At 41.8% G+C, this 18,058-nt stretch overlaps 1 protein-coding gene and 1 pseudogene across 3 annotated transcripts in view; one reads left to right on the forward strand and one right to left on the reverse strand.

The window, feature by feature from the left end:
* The window catches only part of LOC101413726 (transport and Golgi organization protein 1 homolog), a 170,561-nt gene that overhangs the window by 98,552 nt on the left and 53,951 nt on the right, over window positions 1-18,058 (reverse strand). The gene's annotated exons all lie outside the window — the stretch shown is intronic.
* Window positions 4,215-5,647, forward strand: LOC101444056 (group XIIA secretory phospholipase A2 pseudogene; annotated as a pseudogene).

An 18,058-nucleotide genomic window follows, 5' to 3' on the forward strand; every position in this document is an offset into this window, starting at 1 on the left:
AGCCTCATCTCTCCCAGGGCTCATTTATCTCTTGGCTCAGCTACTCTGCTCTCTTGATGATTATAGGATGATGGAACACCTGCAAGTTACTTCTTTCTCTCCCTGTTGCTAGAATACAAAGGCAGGAATTGTATGTAAATTAAAAGGCAATGGATGCAACCCTCTCTTCCTGCCAAATTCTGCTTTTGGTGGTCAAAAATATCCTGTTGAAGCAATGGAGTACAAAAACCAGCTTTAACCAGTTTGCCAGACCTGCACAGAAGAAGCCCCTTTATGTCCTTACTTCAACTTGCTTAATTAACATGGTAAGTTTCCCACCCAGGGGTGGACTTATCTATCCCTTTTTTGATCATGCAATGTATGTGCAAGTGTGATTTCCTGAACATACTAATCACACAATTATATAACGAGCTATGTGTGTTCATCTACATGCATAAAAGCTAATGCATAATCAAAGCAAATGCTAATAACTCAGGTATTTAAGCAAAAGTAAAACCACAGCATGGGAAGTTGGGTCCGAATCACTTTGCACTGACCTTGGCTCCTTCCCTCTGCAGACATAATAAATGTGAATTTGCCTGACTCTCATGTTGAAGTTTTCTGCACGCCTTCTCTGGCTATCCATAAAGGCCCTGCCTTGAGGCCTAACAAATTGGTGACTCCACCAGGACTAAAATAAATAAAATAAAGATGGTAACCAGGGAGTGCTTCCAAGGTGAACTGCAGAGGGGGTTGTCTGCACTGGGTCTTCCCTGACTCCAGCAGCCACTGGGAATTTTCCTTAGGACTCTGGAGTTACCTGGGGCAGAGCTCCTTTCCAGCTGCCAAAGGAACCAAGGTTCATGAGGTTAGGATGGAGGACAGGGTCATCTCCTTCCCTGGCCTGTGAATTCATTCCATTATTCATTTTCTCTTTTTTCTTCTAGCTGACCACGAGTTAGTATTTGGTTTACCTTTGCAAAAGCGACGAAGGTTTGGTTACAGTGAGAGGTTTTGGTGGGTTTGAGTCCCACTCCCTCACTCCCCTAAGGGGAAACCCACTGTTTGGCTTTAGCTACCTGTGAGTTAGCATTTGGCTTACCTTCGCTAAAGTAGTGAAGGTTTGATGGTAATGCGAGAGGTTTCGTGGATTTGAGTCTCACTCCCTTGCTCCCTTAAAGGGGAAGCCCACTGCTTCTTTGTGTCTCTGTTTTGGCTGTCCTTTTTCTCTCTTTGTGTCACCATGAGGAACAAGGCATTGGTATCCGAGTGCTCACCACCAAGATGCATCCTGAAAAATTGGTCTAACTTTGGGGGATCTAGGTTACAGAAAAATAAGCTATTTTTTGTAATGAAGCTTGGCCTACATACAGGTTAGATGACAGAGAAATTTGGCCAGAAAATGGGTCTTTGAATTTTAATTATATATTGCAATTGGACTTGTTTTGTAAACAGCAAGAGAAATGGGCAGAAGCCCCATATGTCCAAGTCTTCTTGAGTTGTGGAAAGAAGAGGAAACTAGAAAGAGTTGTGGGTAAATGTTGTGTGGGTCCCCTTCAGCCCTGTTTGTATAAAGGGTTGAGGTCCTGCAGTCCCCTCTGTTACAACCCACTGATAAACTCCTAGACTTAAGAACCCCACCACCTCATTATTCTGGACTGTCCCTTCCTCCTCATCCACAGGGCCACTGCCAAAACTCACACTTCCCTTAGAGGTATCAGGCCCCTTTTCCCTCCCACTAGGGCCATTCCTCCAATATCCCTCCCACACTCAGAGTGGGGATATTTTCAGCCAGGGTAGACCCCCCCAACCCAAATGAGACTGTAGGTCAGTTCCCACTCCAGCAAGTTCCAAATAGAACTGATGGTCAAGGATGATCCTGAATCTTTCTTTTTGTACACACTCTTTTCAGCACCTCTGATTTGTTTAATTAGAAAAATAACACCCCAGCTTATCATGCAGATCCCAAGAAAGTAACATCCCTGTTTGTTTACATTTTTGCTACACACAGCCCAACCTGAACTAATATACAAGCTTGTGTAAATATCCTGATCACCCCCGAGGAAAGGCATATATGGACCTCAAGAAAGTGCAACAAGAAGCTGAGGCATTGCAGCAGGTGGCACCTCAAAACCCTATTTACAACACCCCCAAATAAGGTAGTCCCTGTTCTTCATTGAAATTCTAATGACCAAGGCCATATGAACCACCTTGTGCATTTTAAAGTCTGCATTCTTGCTGGGCTATGGAAAGGTGCTCCAAAGCAAAAATCAATCACTAAATTACAGGAGGTCCAACAAGAACTGCAGTAAAATCCCTCTACTCTTCTTGAGCGTATCTGTAATGCTTTTTGCAGATATATGACATAGACCCAGAAAAGCCTGAAAATGCACATATGGTAAATTTAACCTTTATTAGTCAAAGTGCCTGATATTCACTGGAAATTGCAGAAGTTAGATGGAAGGCTTGGTATGCCTATCTCACCATTAGTGAAAATGACCTTTAAAGTGTACACAAAGAGGGACCAAGCCACTGAGGAAAAATAACAGAAGCAGATGAAAGAAGCAGCATTACAGGCAGTGACACCAGCTCAGGGGAGGCCAAAGCACATAGGCAATCTTGGGCACACAAAGCCAGGAAGGTTGAAGGGTTCTGAGCACCCTACTTGAGGACCACAGCATTGTGCCTATTGCAAAGTGAAAGGCCACTGGAAAAAGGAGTGCCCCAAGCTAACAGCAGAAAACCCCAAATGATGGTAGCCAGCAAACCCCACAGTAACTCTAAATAACAGAGCCTGGAGCTCGGGGACTAAAGCCTCACACCCAGTATCCTCATCTCGGAACAAGAACCCTGAGTAAGAGCAATAGTGGGAGGGAAGTAAGACAAGTTTCTCATGGATGCAGGAGCTACTTACCTGGTAGTTAATGAACAACTAGGCCCTCTTACTAAAAAACAAACAAACCAAGCATGGGTCCTCCAGGCTGTCCTCTTAGCTGAAGTGGGAGGAGGGCATGAAGAGAATAATAACTACCCCCTTCAAAAACAAACTCAGGTAAATGCAGTGGTTTGGGCAACAGGACTTTCCAGACAGGCTGTGCATGGAAATCTGGTAAAAATATAGTTAAAACCTCATGCCCAGACAATTCTCATCAAGCAATACCCACTTCATTTTAAAGCAAAAAAGGGGTTAGCTCTGATAATTCAATGGCTATTGGCCATGGGACTGATCCAAACTTGCAGATCACCATATAACACTCTAGTTCTACCTACTTTAAAGTCTGGTACAAGTGGAGAGTATTGGTTTGTCCAAGATTTAAGGGCTATAAATAAAACAGTTGAAGATATTCACCTGATTGTGCCAAACCCATCCACCTTGCTTACTACTCTCAGTGCAAATAATGAATAGTATTCAGTATTAAATTTAAAAGATGCCTTCTTTTGCATTCCTCTGGATAGATCCTCAACAAATTTTTGCCTTTGAGTGGGAAGAACCAAGTGCAGGACATAAGCAAAAATATAGTTGAACTGTGCTGCCCCAAGGGTTCAAAAATTCCCCAACCATTTTTAATAAACAATTAATCGGGACTTGTGAGAGTTATGTTAAATGGGCAATACCTTCAGTACGTAGAAAACATTCTAATTGCAAGCCCAACCCAAGAAAAATGTATTAAAGATACAACTGAAACACTAAATAGCTTAGCAAGCTTAGGGTACAAAGTCTTGAAGAATAAAGGACAGTTAGTCCAGAAATCTGTCTGCTATCTTGGGTTTGAACTAAAAAGAACAAGAACCCTAACAACTGCTAGAGTAAAAGCTATTTTAGAAACAAAAAAGCCCAAAGAGCTGTTGCCAGCTGCAGGGATTTTTAGGCATGGCCAAGTTCTGTCAAATTTAGATTCCAAATTTTAAGCTAATAGCTAAACCCCTGCATGCAACTTTGGTTAGTGGGTATGCAGAGCCCCTCCAGTAGAACTCTGAATATAAGCAAGCCTTTTGCCAACTAAAGAGGGAGCTAATGGGTGCCTCTGCCCTGGGATTACTATATCTCAGAAAGCCTTTTAATTTGTCCATGTGAAACAAACTGTAGACCTTGGAGTATTAACCCAGAAATTGAGAAGTGAGCCTCATTCGGCAGTGTACTCCTCTAAATTTCTAAACACTACTGCAAAAGGGGGGCCAGCATGTTTAAGAGCTGTTGCTGCAACCCGTGTCTTACTATAAGAAGCTGGGGCTCTGGGGACCCGTGGGACCCAGCGAGGCCCGGCGCTTCGCGGATGGCTGTGCTTCCGCGGCCCGCGCTCGCCCTCCTGCTCTTGGCGGCCGCCCTGAGCTGCCAGGGGGAGGCCCAGACCACCGACTGGAGGACCACCCTTAAGACCATCCGGAACGGCGTGCACAAGATAGACACGTACCTGAACGCCGCCTTGGACCTCCTTGGAGGCGAGGACGGGCTCTGTCAGTACAAGTGCAGTGACGGATCTAAGCCTTTCCCACATTATGATTATAAACCCTCACCACCGAATGGATGTGGCTCTCCGATGTTTGGTGTTCATCTTAACGTTGGCATCCCTTCCCTGACAAAGTGCTGCAACCAACATGACAGGTGCTATGAGACCTGTGGCAAAAGCAAGAATGACTGTGATGAAGAGTTCCAGTATTGCCTCTCCAAGATCTGCCGAAATGTGCAGAAAACACTAGGACTAGCTCAGCATGTTCAAGCATGTGAAACTACAGTGGAGCTCTTGTTTGGCAGTGTTATACATTTAGGCTGTAAGCCATACCTGGACAGCCAAAGAGCCACATGCAGGTGTCGTTATGAAGAAAAAACTGATCTCTAAAGAAGATGCTGACAGCTGGTTACAGCAAATGAGGACAGAAAAACTTAACCTTTGACAAAGAACTAAATGTTTTTACAGCTTAAAGCTGCCTTATTTTGTGAAAGGATTATTTTAAAACCTTACAAGACTTTATATTTTGACATTAAAACCTCAAGCTAAAGAAAAAAAAAAAGTGACGGAGGTGGTGGGGAGGTCATGCCTTCACTTTCAGGTAGTTTCCTGGGGGAAGCTCCCTTACTGTGCCAAATGATCTTAACCCATCCCAGAAAGAGGTGTGTGTTAAGAGGGAAAAATTTTTTAAAGGAGGGTCTGCAACTCAGTTTTTGCAACTGTATTTACAAAAAAGGTCAAATGTAGAAGTTCATTATAAGGTATGTTCAACATTACCTTATTTGGAAATACAGGAAAATCCTCTCTTAGATCTTTGTTTACTATGGAATTTTAAAATACTTATATAGAATTTGGCTTAATTTTTTCTCTTTTAATTGCACATGATATGCTATTTCTTTATAACTTGTTAAGCATATGAATATATCCTGTTTCTTCTAATGACAGGGCTAGTTACACAGACAAGGTTTCTGTATGTGTTTCTCTTGTAAACTTGGAACTATCAGCTGGTAACCTCTTTAAGAAGCAAAACCAGGGCGTCTATGTATTATATAATATGCATAGAAGGTAATGTAAACAAGATTCAGAAGTATAACCACTCCCATTTTATGAACCACTCATATGATAGATGTCATATCTTGCTGTAATCTTTGCCTAAATTGGTTAGAAGACTTAATGAAGCAAATGAAAAGTTCTTTAACATAATATACTTTAGAACTCTATATACTGATGTTTGGTGTTTATTCCCTAGTGCTTGTTCCAGATTTTGGAATATTTAAAAATATCCATTAGTGGTTTTAGCAAAAATTTTTCTTGATGTTGTTATCATTTTTAACTGTGGATTCAAAAGGGATGGATACAAAAGGGCAAGATACAAAGAACTACCTTTTATAGTAAATCTCTTATTTATTTTGACAATTATTAAAAGATGTTTAAGAGCAAAAAAAAAAAAAAAAAAGAAGCTGAAAAATATACATTAGGACAGTTCCCTCACCCATCAAGTACTCGCATTGCTTGAAGGAAAAGGAAATCTTTGGCTAATCCAAGGGAGGCTTGGGAAATATCAAGCAGCACTCTTAGACTACATAGAAGTTAAATTAGAAGTTTGTGCAACCTTAAATAGAGTGAATCCCATCAAGTACTAAGTAAATACCTATTCATAATTATATAGATATGCTAAAAAAAAGTCTACTCTTCCAGGAAGGACTTGTGGGCTCCTCCCCTACTGACTCTACATTGAGAAATCTTCACTGGGAAGCAGCTTCACTGAAAGGGGTGTTCAAAAAGCTGGATATGCTCTTGTAACTGCTGGGGAAGTACTAGAAGCTGCACCACTAACCCCAGGGAGTTCTGCACAAAAAGCTGAGCTTGTTGCTCTTCTTAGAGCCCTGCAAAGAGGAGATGGAAGAAGAGTGAACATTTCTACTGACTCAAAATATGGTTTTCTTATCTTGCATGTACATAGGGTCATTTGGAAGGAGAGAGGACTTTTGTCATCTAGGCAAAAAGACACTAAACATGACCCACAAATCACTGAACTTCTAGAAGCAGTGAAACTACCCACTGTAATGCACTGCTGGGGACACCAAAAGGGAGACTCTTATATAACCCTAATTGATGTGGGCTAAGGATAGGAAGCTGTTCATCTCTTCATAGATAACCTAAGCTGTATGTGTCATGACTTACGGGTGTGGGACAGTAAGAGGCTGCAGTCCTGTCCTTGGTGTCCATGGCAACGACTCCAGTCCTGGGAGGCAATTTTGCAATGCAAACTTTATAAACTTTAAATATTCAGGGGAAATGCAAACCAAATGTGCTAAAAGCTTATCTAGAATGTATGAAGTCCATGCTAAAAGCTTACCTAGGATCTGGAAGATAAATGCTAATTTGGCCTTTTCTCTGTATAAAAGGAATTCAAAAATCTTGTTCCAGGCTCAGGTTTGAAACAGAAAGCTCCCAAGTCCAGCCAGTCATCAATAAATCATTTATGCCTTCTCAAAATCATTCCTGAGTCCTGGCCTTTCTATACACTAATAACTGAACCTCTATTGACTTCTACAACATAATGAACAAGCAAGCAGACCAAGTAGCAAAAGAGGCCACAAGAAAAGGCTACCCCCGTAGTCATGTAGCTGCACTCATTAAACCTCAGATTCCACAACATATAGAGGAAGTTTTCTGTCTGGCCCATACCTCTGCAGACCTGAAAAGTGCAAGAGAATGGGATTTTCAAGAAAATTCAGAAAAATTAGAAAGAGGGGACAAGTGGCTGAAAAACAGCCAAAGACAATTTTCTCTGCCTAAAAATCTAGTATATCCTCTAGTCTCTTACTATCACCAAACCACACATTTGGGAGAGCAAGCCCTCCTGCACCTTCTTCAATTGACTGGGGGTGGGATCTCACCTTGTTCAAGCAGTACAGAAAGTCTCTAACCACTGTCTTACTTGCCAGAAAAATAACCCAAAAGGAACATCATGGGCTCTTTTGGGACACGAAGGCAAAGACCTGCCCCAGCTGAAGACTGGCAAATAAACTTCACAGTAATGTCAAAAACCACAGAAAAGTTGAAAAATCTTTTGCTATTTGTAGACAGCTTTTCAGGGTGGGTGGAAGACTTTCCCTGCTGTACAGAACAGCATTCAATGATAATGAAGTTTTTGCTCTAGGAAATCATCCCCAGGTTTGGGCTGCCCCAAACCTTTCAGTCAAATAATGAAACTGCTTTTATTTCAGTTGTCATGCAAAATGTCAACCAGTGTTTTAGAATTAAGTGGAAATTAAATGCAGCCTGGAGACCTGAGTCATCAGGTGGAAAAAATAAACTATATTTTAAAGAAAACTTTAAGTAAAATTTGTCAAGAAACACAGTTTAAAAAGACAGAAACACTTAACCTAGCTCTCCTTTGGGTTAGGTGTTGCCTGAAAAAGAACTTGAGTTAAGTTCTTTTGAACTTATGCTTTCAACAACCCAAGGGAAAAACCGAATTCACCAATAATCTTAGAGGAAGCCCTCCATAAGTGGGCCTTGCAGTTAGGAAAGCTCTTCACTACCATGCATACATATGCAAATATGCACCTAAAATACCACACTAACCAGCCTTTCTACCCCTTCTCAGTTCAGATCAAGTTCTTTGAAAAGTTTAGAAAAACAAACACCCTGAAGATCAGCTTAAACCCAAATGGGAGGAACCTTACAAAGTACTATCAACTTCTCATTCTCGTAAGTTACAGGCAATCAAGCTCTGGGTCCATCAAACCAGAGCAAAACCTTACTACTTATCAGAGCCAGCAGATAAAGGAGGCCTTAAGCCAGAGATCACAGGAGAGCATGAAGTGAAATATGAAATGCAGCCATTTGAGGACGTGGGGCTCTTGTTCAAGAAGAAAAAACCTCCACCAAATACTAATCTTGTTCTTTCTTCTACAGGACCTGCCAGTAACTAGCCTGAGAGAAAATATTGATCATCCCTCACACCTATTTTGCAGATCATCCAAAACCTCTACAATAGAACCAAGTGTTGGCACTGTGTAAATTTGCACCATCAATATCCACTGGTGCCTAGGCCAACTATATTATGGAATGCTTCAGTTAATCTGCACCTTGAAAGCAGTGGTCAGGAAAGCCCGTTTAAACAAAGTTCACTCAATTCACTTGTGCAGCACCTAAATGTGACATATCAAATTGCTGCAGAACCTCCAATAACTGGAGAAATGTTTGCTGTAGATAACAGTAATCACAGATATAGCATTTGAATTTTTGCCAATTCTACACAGCTGAACCCCATCTTGGCTCACTGTGCCCAAATCAATGTAATTTAACTGCCTGGGTATCCCCCCAAAATGTTAATGAGAATAGTGCAAATGTGTATACTAGAACTGCTAACTCAACAAATTATCATTTTACTTTGCATCCCAACTTGTGGGAAGCTGCCTCTGGCACTGGTGTTGTATCAGCCATCTTGTTACTAAACGCTATTTTTAGATACTAACCCAGATAAGTTTCTATCCTCGTTGAAGTAATTAAGTTTCTATTCTCATGCCACTCCCCTGGGCTGCGATTGGGCACTCCCTAAAGAGCGTGAAAGTATTTCCATGGACATTGCCAAACAACCATCTGCGCATGCATGTGGCACGAAAATCAAAATCTAGTCACCCAATCATTTACCGACACATGTGTTGTCAGTATGTACCACCTCCTTCATCCCTGGCTATAAATACCCCTGATTAACCCTCAATAAATGAGACTTGATCAGAATCCTGTCTTGTCTCCATTCTTTGTGTCTCTTGTCCCTTTCATTCCCGCTCCTTCCCTCAGGTCTTGGTTCGACTGACCCATGGGTCGGGTCACCAACTGAGGTTTCAAATTCTTTTAAAAAAAAACATATATTCGTGCTTTTGTAAGAAATTTAAAACAAAATTCAACAAACTTTTGTACAGGTAGACCCCAAAGCATGTATAACATCCTCATTACCACAAATGATCAAACTTGCAACAACTAAACTCTTCCTATGTAACTCACCCTAACATGTTTTACAATGAAGCTAAATCCATGTTCTTTTTTTAAACTCCTAGTGGAAAACAATCCCATCACCCAAATATAGACCCATTGCTCAGTGCTGACCTAACACAATAAGTTTCCCTTTTTCACATACTACACTTGGCGTTTAAGCAAGAGAAACTGGAAAAAAGGTTTAACAAATATAACTTTTACTGCTAGCTTAAATCCAAAATTAGGAATATATTTTCTTCATGGAACCTCTGTTTCTCCTCCCTTCCACTGTATTGGAAAGGACTTTGTAGTCTTAGATAAATTTTCCCTGTGATTTTCACAATGAATGACAGCACCATCTTGCCCTTCCCAGTAACAACATGATTTAGCCCCAGAACAAAGAGAGAAATCCCATTAATCCCCTTATTTACCTTCTTAGAAATTGCAGTATCCACTGGAACTGCAGGTGCATCTTTGTACCTAGCTACTGAGCTCTCCAAGGAATTGGGAGCAAATATAGCTCAGCTAGCAGGCACTATCTTAACAGTCCAAAAACAAACTCCTTAACTGCATTAGTGCTGCAAAACCTTTGAGCATGTAATTTATTCCTCAAAGAAAAATGCCATTCCTATGTAAAGGAATCAAGCCAAGTCCTTGAAAGCACTGAGAAACTAAAGAACAAAGTCAATGACCTCCTGACACAAGAGAGAAATTTTCCTTTTTTGAACCAATCTAACCCTACTAAATGGCTGCTCCCATACATAAAACTTTTAGCATTTTCACCTGTACTTATATCATGCATACAATGCTTTATTGAAAAGCAATTGCAAATATTTATAAACTGACTTTTCCTTCTTAGACCACTCGCCTACAATAGTTTCCTAAAAAATCAACACCCATGTCAGCAGGAAGTAGTTACAGAAGATCTAAGCTTTCTCCCTTTCCCCTGCAATAAGAATATTGCCAAAAAGTAGAAGAGGGAATTGATAGATGTAGGATGACTGAATGCCTGAAAATAACTTCTCTTCCTTCTGCTAGGATACAGAGGAAAGAAGTGTATATAAATCAAAAGTTACTGAGATGGGGCAATCAGCAAGATGGTGGCAGAGTAAGGAGCTCCTAGAGTCAGCTCCTGCTACAGGGCAGTTAGTAAACACCCAGAGCTATCTGGAGCTAGCTGAAGCACCTGTTTGGGGGCTTTGGGAGGCCAGAAGAGCATCCTGCAACATACCTGAAGGAAAGGAAGGAGGAGAGCGCCCATCTTCAGAGCAGATTCATAAGTAGAGTGCTCCACACCATGGAGGCCAGTGCACATCCTCCACTGGAGGCACAAGCTGCTTCAGAAGCTGTTCTATGGCTGGACTTGAAAGCTCCACTTCCCAAAAGTGGGCAAGGAAGAGACAGCTGGGAACCAATTCAGGCTACTGATGAGTAAATTCAGTGGGCTAAAGTATAATCCTAAAAACAGCTAAAGTTTGAGCCTGTCCAAGTGAGAAAGAGGCTGGTAGCCACCATCTTTACACTGCCCCTGGCATGAGGGGAAGCAGGGAGGACTGAAAATCAGTGCTGGTGGGGACCGGCTTCTTTCCAACCAGATCAGATTGTAGCTCCAGACTAGGCCCCAGCCCCACCCCCAGCAGGAAGGAAGCTGAGGAGACCTGTGCCAGCCTCTGAGAAGTAACTGGCCAAGCCACAGAAACCAGTGATTATCATACTCTGGTGGTGCAAACTGCCCCAGGATCTATTCTGTGGCTGGAATTGGAAGTTCCATTTCCCAAAAATGGGAGGAGGAGATGGGTGGCTACTGATTTTGGCTACTGATTAGTAGGTTCAGCTAGCTAAGGTATAAGCCTAGGAAGAGTTGGGGTGTGAATCTGTCCTAGTCAGAAAGAGGTCAGTGGTTGCCATTTTGATCCACCCCCACCATGAAGGGAAGCCAGACTCATTGAAAATCATTGTGATGGTAGGAACAGGGTTCTTTCACCCAGATCAACCTGCATCCATGAACTAGGGTTCAGCCCCACCTCTGCAGGGAGGAGGTTGGCAGGTCCTGCACCAGCCTATCCAGTTAACTGTAGGTATCTTTAGATGGCACAGACTGAATAACTGGAAGTCTACCAGGGCAACTGTGGTCATTCTGGACCCATACTGCATAGATGGCTGCCCACACCTGCAGCCCCAACCCTACCCCAGGCAGTGAAGCTTCATTAATCTCTCTGGGCAACTACAGTCTAGGCCTGCACAACGTGGCCCAGTTAAAGGAACAAGATAAGCCTCCAGATGACATAAAGGAATTGAGGCAACTGATCATAGATGTTCAAACAAATCTCCTTAATAAAGTCAGTGAGGTGGCTAAAGAGATTAAGTATGTTAAGAAGACACTGAATGATCACAAAGAAGAAGTTGAAAGCACACATAGAAAAATAGCAGATTTTATGGGTATAAAAGGTACAATAAATGAAATTTTAAAAAACCACATTGGAGTCATATAATAGCAGATTTGATTAGGCAGAAGAAAGGATTGGTGAGCTTGAAGAAATGGCCTCTGAGAGTGAACATACAAAAGAACAGATGAAGAAAAGAATGGAAAAATGGAACAAGGTCTCAGAGAACTTAAAGACAGCAAAAGGCATGCAAACATATGTGTGATGGGTTTGCCTGAAGGAGAAGAGAAGGGAAAAGTTGCAGAAGGAATATTTGAAGAAATAATGGTAGAACATTTCCCAACCTTATTGACGGACATAGATATCCACAACATACTCCCATCTGTGAAAACCTGAATAGACCAACTTTGAGACACATATTAATCAGAATGTCAAATGCCAAAGACAAAGAGAATTCTGAGAACAGCAAGAGAAAAGCAATGCATAACATATAAGGGATAGCCAACAAGATTAACTGCTGATTTCTCACCAGAAACCATGGAGGCAAGAAGACAGGGGTATGATATATTTAAGATACTCCAAGAGAAAAACTTCAAGCCAAGAATCTTATATCCAGCAAGACTGTTTTTCAACAATCAGGGCCAAAGTAGAGTATTCAAGGATAAACAGAAACTGAGAGAATTTCTAAGCAAGAGATCAGATTTTCAGGAAATGCTAAAGGATGTGCTAGAACCTGAAAATAAAAGGCAGGAGAGAAAGGCCTGGAAGAGCATCTAGAAATGAAGATTGTATCAATAAAAGTAAATAATGTGTCAAAAGAATGGTAAAAATAAAATATGACATAAAACTCAAATAGGAATAAATTTAACCAACTATATAAAGTTCTTGTATTCAGAAAACTGCAACTCAATATTAAAATTTAAAAAGTTCTAAATAACTGGAAGAACATTCCATGCTCATGGGCTGGAAGACTAAATATCATAAAGATGTCAATTCTACTCATATTGCAATCCCCATAGAAATTCTACCAGCATTTAAAAAAAAATTGAAAACACAATTACCAAGTTTATTTGCAAGGGTAAGGGGTTCTGAGTAGTCAGAAACATAAAAAAAAAAAAAAAAAAAAAAGAGAAAGTGAACCCTCATCTCCAGACTTTAAATAGTATCCTGAAGCTATAGTGGTAAGAAATAGCATGGTAGTGGCATAAAGACAGACACATAGACCAATGGAACCAAACTGATGGTTCAGAAACAGATCCTTACATGTATAGTCAAGTGATTTTTTACTAGTCTGCCAAACCCACACAGCTCAGGCAGAACAGTCCATTCAAGAAATGGTGCTGAATAACTGGATACCCATAGCCAAAAATAGGAAAGAGAAACCCTACCTCACACCCTATCCAAAAATAATCTCAAAATGGATCAAAAAACTAAAAATAAAAGCAAGAACTATAACACTTCTAGAAGAAATTGTAGGAAAATATCTTCAAGCCCTGGTGGTAAGTGGTGGATTCTTAAAGAAGATAAGAGGAGGACTAACATGGCCTACTGATGTTTAATGTATGTAGAAGTTTTAATTAGCTTTATTGTAAAAGTATGGAAATGTATAGAGTGAATGGTAGCAAACAGTGAGTAACAGCTAGTTTATAAATGGGTATGTGGCTGAAAATGGTCGTCTAGGTATGTAAATGCCAAATGGCAGAATTTTATAGAATAATCCAGGAACTGAATAGCACAGTAAACCAATAGGTGGATGAGAATTGTGGTTGATGGTACAGATGCAAAAGTGTCCTTTGTGTGCTAGGGCAAATGTACATCACTACTGCAGGGTGTTGGGAATGTGAAGCATGGGAAAAATCCAACTGTAGTGACCTATGGACTGTGGTTAGCAGTAATAATATAATATTCTTGCATCTATGCCAAAGATGTACTGTGTTGATAATGAGGCAGAATGGAAAATGTGAGCCAAATGTACACTATGGGCATGGTAACAATCAGATGATATTATCTTTTTTGTAACATATGTTCACCACACTGTGGCATGTTGATAGAGGGGTGCTATTTGGGAATTCTGCACATGTACATGATTGTTTTATAAGTTTACAATATGTCATAAAAATATATTTAAAAATAATAATAGGGTGGGTTGGGGGAAAACACTTCCAAATGTAAGATAAAGACTATAATTGGTAGTAAGATTTTGACAATATTCTGTCATAATCTGTAACAAACTTCTCAAGACAATGCAAAGTGTTGGTGGAGGCTTGATGTGTGGGACTCCTGTATGATGTTATACATGTTTGCTTCGTAAGTTCACAACTTTTACTATACACTTAATTGCTGGAATATATTCATATATAAATGATATAAAGATAATAATAGGTGGGTTGAGGGGAAAATATTTTGGTTAATGGTAATATTTTGGCAATGTTCTTTAATCATTAGTTTAAAAGGTATAACAACAATGCAAGGTATTGGTGGTAGAGTGAATCATGAGAGTCCTGGACGATGTTATATATGCTCATTTTTAAGTTCACAATTGTTACTACAAACTTATCATTTATGTATGTTTATGTATGAGTGATATACGTCAATAAATTAATTTTAAAAATAACAGAAACAAAAGGTAATGAGAGGCAACCTTCTCTTTCTGCCAAGTTCTCTTTGGTGGTCAAGAATATCCTGTTGAAGCAATGAAATATGCAAAGCACCTTCAAGCAGTTGGCGGGACCTGCACAGAAGAAGCCCCTTGCTTTCCTCAGTTCAACTTGCTTAAATAACGTAGGAAATTTCCCACCCTTGTCCACCCCTTTTCTGATCATGCAATGTATGTGCCAGTGTGATTTCCTGAACATTCTAATCATATAGTCATATAACAAGCTATGTGTGTTCATCCATATAATAAAAGCTAATGCATAATCAAAGCAAATGCTAAGTAGTAACTTAGGTATTTAAGCAAGAGTAAAATCACAGCATGGGGAGTTCTGGCTGAATCACTTTGAACTGGCCGGGCTCCTTACCTCTGCAGACACAATAAATGAGAGTTTGCTTAACTCTGTGTTGAAGTTTTCTTCATGCCCTCTCAGGTTATCCATAAAAGCCCTGCCCTGAGGCCGACCACTCTCTCCACAAGACCAGCTGTGCAGTATCATGCTAACCTTACCAAAATGGCTGCTCCCCCACATAAAACCATTATTATCTTAATTCTTTAGCTTGTCTCTCTTTCTGGGGCCTCTACTGTGTCTAATGGACACTTCTCCCCTTCCTCGTATCTGCTTTTCTGTGTGTTTACTTCAGAAAAGAAGGACTCCCTGGGGCATGACAACCACCACCTCACCCCTCCAGCAGATTCCAGCTGACATTTCCCAATCAGAAATTTATCCCCCTAAAGCAAAGTTTCCCTGGGTTCTGTTGATGAATTTCTTCCTGTATTTCATACCCAAGACTGGGTGCAGTATGTAAATCATGCCACCAGCTCTGTTTTTACACATTTACTAGTTTCTCTACTGCAGCACAGAGAGAAAACACACACATGTGTACCTAGATTATCACACACACACAGGCATCTACCTAGATTTTGGGGTAAAAAATTGCCTTGGAGTTGTGCAGAATTTTGGAGCACTTTAGGTGACTCAGCTATGTGGCGAGAGACTTTGCTTTCTCACAGAGAGCTGGAACTCATGCTGCGTAGTGGCATGCAGAGCCCTTTGCATGCTGATCACACAAAGCGTGAACGTCCGAGGCTCACATCTCCTTGTGACACACACATACACACCCGCACATGGCTTTATGTGTGGAACAAAGCCCATGTCTCCTGCCTGTTAGTGCCAAGTCAGAATGGCACAAGTCTCCAAAGATGAGTTTCAATCTTGCTGCCTCTGCCAAGGGCTCCAACAGCCAGACAATGGAGGCTGACAAGGGAAAAGAATTTTTCCAGTGATCATGACAAGGAAAGCAGCTCGGCCAGCTGGCCTTTACAAAAAGGAGGAGGATGGGGGTCCTGCCTGGGGGAGACGTGGGCACCCAGGCAGTGACCTTGTATCAGGTGCCAGTGCTGGGAAAGCCCCTGGATGAGAAGACCAAGTGGCCTGCCAGGTCCTTCCCGTGGACATCCAGGAAACAGAGGATGGCCACGGCCCCTGTGGGTGTGAGAAAGCAGGAGAGATGACACTGAGCATGGACAGGTCACCCAAGACAGTGATCTACAACCCGGCAGTATTTTGAAATGTTAATGGGCATTTCATGAATTGATGCCCTTTCCCCAAAGTATACTTGATGGACATGGCCATCATTATAGCACTCTAAGTACAATTTTTAAGGCGGCAAATGGCTTGGTCTTCTTAAATAGCCACAGTAGCTCGTGGGAGCAATCAAAGGCCACATGGCCCTGATGTCACTCAGTGGAACGCGACACTCACGAGGCACCTCCTGTTTGCGGAGCCTCTTTGGGTGTGAGCGTGGGATCCAATGGCGCCATACACGTGGGCTCCCCTTTCCACAGCAGCCCCAGCTTCTCACCCAGGACAGCGGGTTGGCTGCTTCTGTCCCCAGAGCCAGCAGCAGGGGCTGCTGAGTGAGCCTGCTGGCGTTCCCTGTTTATCTGCTCGTTGAATTCCTTCAGCACTTCGAATTTCCAGACATGGTCGCACCACCGTCCCCGGAGATGCCGCCCCTCCTCCTTCTGTGGTGACCTCGCACGAGCTGTTTAAGAAGTAAAAACCATTGCACCTTAAAGCTTCTGGATGCCCATTTTTCACAGAAAGCTCAGGGACCTGGGGCGGGGCACGCCTGGGGAGCTGTTGTCTGGGGCCAGGGTCATTCCGTGCCCTGAAAGACTCTGTGCAGCCTCCTGGCCTCTCCCCACCTGATGCCAGCAGCAAGCCCCACCTTCCCAGTGATGACAGCAAACAGTCCCCATGTGCTGCCAAATGTCCCTCGGGGATTGAGAACCACTGGTCTAAGGAAATCGCCACTGAGCAGGATGACGTCCCATCTCGTGGACCTTTCATTCCACCAGGGGCCAGGTGCGGGGCATGGAGAGGGCTGGGAAACCCCAGATCCTGGCTACCCTCACGTGGCCAGCTCCGAGGTGGCCCACCGTGCTCCTTCCAGCTCTTTCAAACAAGTGCACCCTCCTGCTGGTGGAGGGAATGCAGGCCAGGATCCTGCTGCTTCCACACAGAAGGGGACCGAGAACCTGCTGCTCTTTCAGCTCCAGTTGGGATAAAAGACTGTTTGCCTTCCCCAAGGCAGCTTTGGGGCTAAGGAAGGTACCAGACCCTGTGAAGTAAACATTACAAATGGCCAATTGACACTTGCAAGATCACTGGTAATCACAGAGTATTTAGGAAGGCAGTGTTTTAAAGCTGTTATTTCATGAGCTTTTACAGCAGCTTTGCTGAGTGGGTAATTTGGCCATTCCACTTACCCTTACTTAAAATCCTTCAACTGGTTTGTCTCTGCCCAACAAATCACAGAAGTGTTGTCAGCTTTTTTGTTGTTTTATTTTTACTTAATTTTTATAACTGAAGTTAGAAAATATTGTTTGGCTTGGCAATGTTGTAAGTGACAAAGGAAACCTATTAAGGTTGTGAAATTAGCAGAGCTAAGTGACATTAGTGAATTTAGGAACATTTTCATCACTTAACCAAAGGCTGCTGCCATCCAAACTTTACCTAACAAAAGAAACTGTCACTTTCCCAAATCACAGGGAACTTCAAACATCATTTATAGTCTTGCCAAATGCTTCTGAAGGGCCAATGCGACATTCCAACTTTTTCATCTGGTAATCACAAGGACAGAGCACATAGATGACTTTTAAAATGCAAGTCATTTATTAAAAGGAATTAAAAAAAATACTTTTAAGCTTTTCTAATTATAAATATTCCAAAACTTTACTCAGTTGTTAGGTGTTTGTGTGTCTCTTGTTTTCCAACATAAAGAGTTTTCCTTTTTTGTGTGCCAAATGATTTTTCCTCATTAAAAGATATATTGCTTTGATTACATGGAAAACTCTAATATTTTGGAGGTCCCAAGCTTACACTGTACTGCTGAAGAGTTTATCTATTGCAAATTAAATCAATGGAATTCAAAGTCTAAAATACCAAGTGCTGAGCTCTTTCCTGCACTAGTGTGAGTATAAACCAGTGCAGCCCGCTAGCCACACCAGGAGTGCTGCTTGAAAATGCAGCTGCCCTTTGGCCTAACAACTGTATGTCCAGCCAATAGCACCAGAGAGACATAAACACATGGAGCACA

The sequence above is a fragment of the Dasypus novemcinctus genome, chromosome 23 (assembly GCF_030445035.2).
Source record: "Dasypus novemcinctus isolate mDasNov1 chromosome 23, mDasNov1.1.hap2, whole genome shotgun sequence".
In the NCBI taxonomy this organism is placed as follows: Eukaryota; Metazoa; Chordata; class Mammalia; order Cingulata; family Dasypodidae; genus Dasypus; species Dasypus novemcinctus.